Source organism: Xiphophorus couchianus, chromosome 4 (assembly GCF_001444195.1).
Source record: "Xiphophorus couchianus chromosome 4, X_couchianus-1.0, whole genome shotgun sequence".
Classification (NCBI taxonomy): Eukaryota; Metazoa; Chordata; class Actinopteri; order Cyprinodontiformes; family Poeciliidae; genus Xiphophorus; species Xiphophorus couchianus.
The window spans coordinates 8,514,594-8,522,492 of NC_040231.1; the positions used below are offsets into that span (position 1 = coordinate 8,514,594).

The 7,899-nt window shown below is 34.9% G+C and overlaps 1 long non-coding RNA gene across 1 annotated transcript; it reads left to right on the forward strand.

The window, feature by feature from the left end:
• Positions 1–7,310, forward strand: LOC114142431 (uncharacterized). Its single transcript, XR_003595010.1, has 2 exons — positions 1–338; positions 4,551–7,310. It is a non-coding gene; the product is annotated as an uncharacterized LOC114142431 (long non-coding RNA).
• Positions 7,311–7,899: the final 589 nt, after the last annotated feature.

Sequence of the window (7,899 nt, forward strand, 5' to 3'; positions counted from 1 at the left end):
AACATGCAACACGCTATTATAAGAAGAAAAAAAAACGTATTTCCTGCACCACGTTAATGATAAGTGAATAAGTTTTGGCTTTGTTTTTCAAAGAAGAAAATTGATTTTTTTTTTTTTTAAGGATAAGATTTAGGGTAATCAACAATTAGCATGGCTTGTGCTCAGACTCCTTTTTTTTTTTTTTTTTTTTTCTCATTCGTTGAGCGAGATCAGAGAATGTTTTTTATTCCCTGTTGTGTCGTTCAGCTGCAGAAGAACCAGTGGATTCAGTGTTCGGGCTTCTAGCGCATGGGTTGGATGGCTCAGCCAAATAGCACAGCTAAAATGGACAGATGTGGGTAAGAGTGTTAACATCTTTGTTTTTAAACTGCCTGAGAGGTGACAGGTTAATAATTAAGCTTACGGGCTTCTAACTGGTGACTGTTGTTTCTAATTAAAGTGATGGTAGCACTATCACAATTCATGTTTAAATATTTGTATCTTTTTATGTTGTTTTTTTAGGGGAGTTGTTATCTTATTATCATTATCATTATTATTATTATTATTATTATTAGTTAATACGTTTTTCATGTGTGACAATCAACAATGTATTTTTGTGTTTGTACAGTGTGCTTTGGGGTGTGGGGGGTTGCTAGTTGGTGGGCTGAGGTGGGAGACCGTAGCATGTGAGGTTTTGAAAAGGAGGAATGTGAAAAAGCGTTATTGCCCACACTTCATGTGAATGGAAAAGGCGTTAAAGAAATGGCAGCGTACAGTGGGTGGTAGGGCCTCAGCGCAGCCCGGGAGGAAATGGAATGAGAAAGTGCAGTCAGGCAGACCACTCATTCACCATGACAAATGGGAGAGGCCTAGGCCAAGGGGGATACCTGATACCACACGGTGGGCTGTGTGCACCTGCCTGGGCTTCGTGTGCGCCAAGCTGGAAGTAAACCTTAACTACTTGTAGCAGCACACCTCTACTGTTTGCAGAATTTCAAATGTAACATAGAAACATGGATATTATTGTTATTATTGGTATTGAATTTATATTTTAAAATACTTCTGTTTTGTGTAAAGGTCCTAAAAATAGCAATGTTTAAAATAATCCATTTAATAATGGATTATTTTTATAAATAATAAAATGGTGTGTGTTAAAAATGACTTGTTTACATTGTGTAGGGTGTTGCAGGATATTCTGCATAAGACTGCTGTTAGTGTGCACTTTTAAAAATTGGAATCATCAAATAAAATCACCTTTGAGTTTGTAAAAAAAAAAATGAAACAGATGGAACATCCTTTTTTTTTTCAAACATGTTTTTAAACCAAATCGACGCCAGCAGCGTAAAGCAACCAGACCCACCGTTTAACAGAAACTTTTTTATAAATATTTTTTCAGGACAATTATAGAAAAATGGAAATAATTCCTAGGGACAATTCCCAAGCTCAGACAAAAATAAATACGTGAAATAAAAGCTAAATTTTACAAATATCTCTTATCAGATGCAAGGCTCTTTAATTTTGTTTTGTAAAGTGTTTAATAATTTTGAAAAAAAAAATCAGCTTCTAGATTTTACACTTATTAATGCAATTTATTGTTGTTAAATTTCCTTAAATTATGGCAGGTTTTTTTTGTTGTTGTTTTTTTTTAGAAAAGTCTTCATAACACACACATAAGACAGTTATTCAGCCCTGTCCAGAAACATTACGATGTTCTATGTTTTCAAACCGAAGGTCACAAGTTGCAAATCATGAGGTTCCAAACGGCTGCGTGGTACAAATTCCGGTTGCATATTAAATCTTTGGGAACTGTTAGGAATTACGTAGAAGGATACTTCTATAATCCAATTGTATAGATGAGAACACAACAGTTAAACAGCAGAGAAGCAGCTTTTTCTGCACTTGGACTCACACATAGTTGCGGAAATAATCACTGCCTTGGAGCTGTCACTTCTCCAGGAGTGTTGAGGAAGGATTTCTGATAACTTGGCACACAGATAAGCTGTGGTCACTGCAGTGTGGGTCAGTTTGTGACATCTGAGTGTTAATACCATGCAAATCTGAAAAGTCCCTCAGATGTCTAAGTTATAGTTAGATATGAGATTATAAAAGATTTGTTCTTTTATAAGAACAAATCTTATAAATCTGTGTGTTATATTACATCCCTTCCTTTGTAATATAACACACATCTGCATTGTCGTGTTTTATTACTAAAATATTATATTTAATCATACCTATAAGCAGTGAATATGATGCATAGAGCAAAATACAGAGAAGTAGAGAACATAGTTATAATGCCATAGTTATTATTATTAGTAGTAGAAGGATTATCTCTTTCTGACTTGCTTTTGGTTGAAATAAGAATTGGATTGTTGTTTTGTCCATTTTATTGTCATTCATGAAAAGTAAAGAATCCAACTTTTTTAGTGTGGAAATGTTCAGCTTAACAAAAGACAGTGCTAGAATGTATAAAATATAAAATACTGGATTCCTGATTGGAACAGAGCGTTGTTCTTCTTAAACATGCTTTAAAAAACCCAAAACCAATCAGGTCTGGATAATCTGTGCAGCTTCTGATTACTAAGTTTGTTTTTAGGAATTGCATCGGCTGCTCTTCAAAAGTATGGGTCAGGCTAAAGTTAGCTGAGTAAATTAAGCTGTGCCTTACATGACTTTTTTAGGATCATTTGCTTCCATGGCAAACTTTTGAACGCAACAAATCAGACATGCACTTCACATGAGAAAAATAGATAAACTGTAATGTATCTCAATGATAAATAAATACATAAATACAGGTACTGCGCTTACAAGATCTTCACTTTCTTCCAACAATGTTTCTGCAATCTCCTCTTGTAGGTGTGTGTGTGTTCAGTTTGCTGTGGAAAGTAACTACTGTATATACGTATATATAATATGTGTTACACAAGTTTCAGTGTGTTATCAGTTGTACTTCTATGAATCTACAGTAGCCATAAGTGTGTTTTTATTTGAGTGGAAAGCATCTGGGTTAATCTCATATTAGTCAACAAGGGTCATTCTCACGAGCACTCTTAGACTTGTTTCACAGAACTGTGCTCTAAATTAAAACTCATGGCGTCAGTGGATTATTGTGCTTTATTTAGGAAATGTAGTGATAAAAATCTGCAAAATATAGACATGATCGCTTATCTTGAGCTTCCTAAATTCTGAACTGCAAAAAGTATCTTTTGTTACATCAGTTTAACTAAAATAAATGCCCTTATGTTTTTTTGTGGGGTTTGTTGCTACATACTTTCCATCGCCACATAGAAAGTAAACTGTATACCTGGCTTGAAGCCTCTATAATTTAGTTTAAGATGCTTCAGTTTAACAATCCTCACTCTGCTCCCAACACTGCTTGTCCAGTGTTGTGCAATTTAAAGCTTATATGTGCCGCACTGTATACATTAATGTTATTTAAGGGATCCGGTGGTTTGCATTAGTGGGCTGCACATTCCTTGCCCCTTACACACTGCGCATCTCCCAGTTCAACCATTTGACTTTCAAATGGAAATAAAGCGGACCAAAATAATAAACAATATGTTCCGAATTAAGGCTTGACTTCAGAGTAAGCCGCATGTTGTGCATAAATCATATGGAGTTAAATATGCTCTGTAAGTAGATTAGGTCAACCGGACTAACCCCGCCGGCCCTCAGACGTTGTGGCTTTCCACATTGAAAGCTCCGAGATGTAATCCAGATTCATAATCCAATCATTCTTCCAAGCTGTTTTGGGGCATTAATTACTGGGTATTTGTGTTGATTTAATATCTCTGTAATCTCCTTTAAACTGCCAGTTGCCGTCTGGTTCATAGCCATGTTGTTTATTGCTTGCTCTGTTTTCTGGACAGAAGTTAAATCTGATGAACCCAGAGATCTCCAGAGGCATCATGTGAAACAATTTAATATGTTATTAATAAAAATAAATGTGGGAATGTATTACAACAAAGTGTTGGGATTATACAAAACAACGCTAAAAGTTTGTAAAACCTCAGTTTTAGATTAAAGATAAAAAATTATTTTATACAACTGTTTTCCAAAAATGTTGAAAATCTTAATTTTCATTTCTTTTCTTTTTTTACTTGAAAACCGTAAAATCTGCAACTCTTTGAAATTTGCTATCAGAAATAATTGTCAGACATGTTTGATTGTTTTGTTGTATAACAAAACCAGAACATTTGAACTTACTTCAGAGGAAAAAGAAATTGTATGCTAATTGATTTAGGCATTTTGGTACTTTCTGTCATGTAATTATTAGAACATTATCAAGAATTTGTAACATATATTTAGTAACATAACACAAATGATCAAATCGTGGGGTAGAAAAGAAAATGCACAGTTTCTCCGTGGTGATGAGCTTTGGATCAGATACTTATTGAAAAAAAAAAAGAAATATCCTTTAAAAAAATTTTTAGCCTCACCTTTGTCCAGTTACTTTATCAGTATTAAAAATTTATGTTGCTCAGGAATAAAGGGTGATATGAATAATAAAGTATACCTCTAATTTTTACAGGGTTAAGTGTGTGGGCGTGTATCTGTGTGTGTGTCTCTACTAGTTTCCACTACAGATTTCGGAAACAAAACCTCCAGAAGGGTTTACCACGGCTTGTGAATATCGTCCAATCCAACAGGTGGTGCTGAGAATTTTGACTTGGAGGTATTTACTGTCAATAGTACTTTAGGGTAATTGACTTGTCATAAAGCTTAGGCTGATAATTACCCTTGCTATTTTTATTTAGTTTTATTGTAAGTGGATTCTGCTCCTGGAGGACTTCAGTGCTCTGACTTGCACGTCTAATATTATTAGATGCTATGAGTTGAGCCAGTGCAAATCTGTTAATGCATAAGACCATAAGAACCTCTTATGTTCCAAGCCAGGTCAGAGAGAAGACACAGCAGATTAATATTTGATCATGCAGAGGGGGCCCTTAATCAGATCTGCTTATTCCGTCAGCTGAGTGCTCTGCTTCAATTATCATAATTGTTGTGTTAAACATGATTGTATTTTTTTTTTTCTTTTATGTTTTTTTTCCGGCTGGTGGTTGGACATGAGCGTGCACCGTGAGAGAGGGATTCCAGCACCAAACCTAATTAATGCAGGATGGATGGCTGGGCAAGCTGAGGGACGAGGAGGATATTAGGGAGAGGAAAGGGAGGGCGGCTGTGGGCACTGGTTCTGCTCCAAGCCACAGTCGGTGGCATAGCCCAGGGCAGCGCAGGTAACTCCAACCAACCAGAACTCCCCAGGAAGGCTGCCCATCCCACAGTAATGCTCCCTCAGCATCGCCCCAAGCAGCAGTGGATCTCAGAGAAATCAGATTGGCACAGAAAATTCACTATTTCAGCCCACAGGTTTTCATTCAAGTTAAACAACTGTCAATTGTTCTACTTGCCATCTGGGTTTCTAACTGAAGAGTTTATTTTCTGTTTGCTCCACTGTCCTTTCTCGCTCCATGGCTGTCAGCGGGTGATGATGTTTTACAAAAACCTGGAAACAGAGACACGAATGTAAATGTTTTTCTCTGCCAACTTATTTACAATTGTACAACAAACAGTGTAATGTATATTTCGAAGTGTTCTGACATGTTATGTTGGATATCACTTGTAATTATTGAGACAAAAATTGCAAACATGAAATATTTCTCAATTTAAAACATTTTACACACAGCTACCACTAGAATGTGCAGTTTGACACTTAAAAAGACATCTTTATTTTGCATCATTGTAGTTCTCAAAAAGGAGGAATAAGAAAAACTACCCCAATATATTGTTACAGTAAAACAATGGTGTATTAATTTTACACATCAAGTAAATACACGTTTTACATGATGAATTGTATTTGCAGTCAAACCAATCATTAGTATGCTTCCAGTATCCTTCAATATTAGAAGACGTTTTACAGTTTGCTGTTGTTAGACTTTGTGATCAAAATATTAGTAAAAAAAAGAATCAAAATAATTTTAGATGCATAAAAATGTAGGCCTTTTTGTTTCCATCCTAACAGTGCAGACATAATTTAGCATGCTATTTTCCGCTTTTCCCCTTAAAATGTTCTTGCACAGTCTAAAGCTTACAGTAACACAAAATAACTGCCAGATGGTCTAGGGGAAAATGCAAGGAGCAATCACTCCGTACACTTTATTTTTCTCTTTCTGACAATTCTGCTGCTAAAAAAATAAAATAAATCAAAATAAATCCAGGTGGCTCTGATCATAATAGGGGTGACTGCTAGCTGCATTTTATACCATGAGATGGGGAGACATGGGAACGCAAACAGAAGGGATAGCACTGGGAAATTAGTTTCAAACTTTGAGTCTGATTAGCTTATTTTCCGATAGCATTAGCTTGTACTGTAATAAAGCAAACAATATAAATACCTCAAGAAATACACAGCTTAAATACTAATAAGAGTTAAAAAACTATTAAATTAAACACTAAGTTGTTGAATTTTTTTTATGTTGGCAGATGATTATACATTTTCTGTTTAATTAAACTTATAAATAATTTTTTAAGCTGTTTCTCATAGTAGTTCATTATTGTTTATCACTGGGCTTTCAACATAAAATAATGTTGTTAGTTGTCTATTTGTAAAGAACTTTTTATGCACTATATAGTACAGAGAACCGAAACAAGGAGAATATTTGTTCATACATTAAAACACACACGCCAAGAAAATGTTTACTTTCTTTGTCTTAAGTGATGTTGATATTTGAGATGGGAAACATTTTATAATTTACAGCCGCATTTTATGTTTTTCCAAATCTGTACAGATGAAAAATGTCATGTGGTTTTTATGTAGAAAGAAAAAGCATTAAACAAAAAAAACGTGCCCAGCTTTTTAACCCTTCAAAAAGTTTGACGAAATAAATAAGAATTTGGATTTTTGAAACCGGATTTGCTTAAATAATGTTTTTTTTTATTTTGGCAAGGTTTTTGAAAAGCATAATAATAACTGATGCAGAAATGTTATAAAAAATGTTAATGTTAGTTGTGTTGTGCATTTATTTGCAAATTAGCAATATATTTACTGGACACAGCAGATATCTGTGGGAAGAACTAACTTTGTTAAAGTGGCAGAGTTCCCAGAAATATTCAAGGGTGTTGTGGGATTGAACCAAAAAACTAATTTGAAGCTTCAGCTGATCTTTATTTGTATGTAAAATGCACAGATCATTTGAGGTTTTATCCAGTCAATAATTATTGGAAAGAAGTTGCTTCAACTTGCAGATTAATATCCTTTCTTTGAATTGAAGCATTCATGTGTGTAATTCTGTTCATATGTCACACTAAACAATAAAATTACCAAAGCAAAACTCTGCTTTGTGTCATTTTGATTGCTGTCTCATGAATATGCTGTCAGCCAGCCAGTTCGTCATAAGCATGTCTGTTGGACAAATGAGCCCACGGACCACTTCTGTCTCTATGAAAGCCATCTATCCTGCTGCAGGCATGGCACAGCACAGAAAAACACTAGGAGAGATGGTCCCCCATTAATCTATGTTGACTGGCTGGAAATTGCATCTTTGTAATGAGTATTAGGTGTGCATCTACATGAATTAAAGCTGAATGAGCATCTGATTGATTACCTCGTCCCCAAATGACGCTGCTTCCTGTGATCATTATTGTTTAAAAGTGACTAAATCATATCTTGATGATTAAATGTCTTTGTGAAGAGAGGAAGAGATAAAGTCAAGACACAAAGTTTGAGAAATTGCATCTGTCTTCAAGTTTCAGTTTATGTACTGTAGTTTTGGTGAGTTGTAGAAGTTGATGTTGGGAATGTTTGGTCAGATTCATTGTCTGTCAACACACTTGGAAAAAAAATAGACTAAATTAAAAGAAATGTATTAGATTTACTCTTTTAAAAATTCCATTTGAGTATCTTGAATGCAAATAAATAAGACA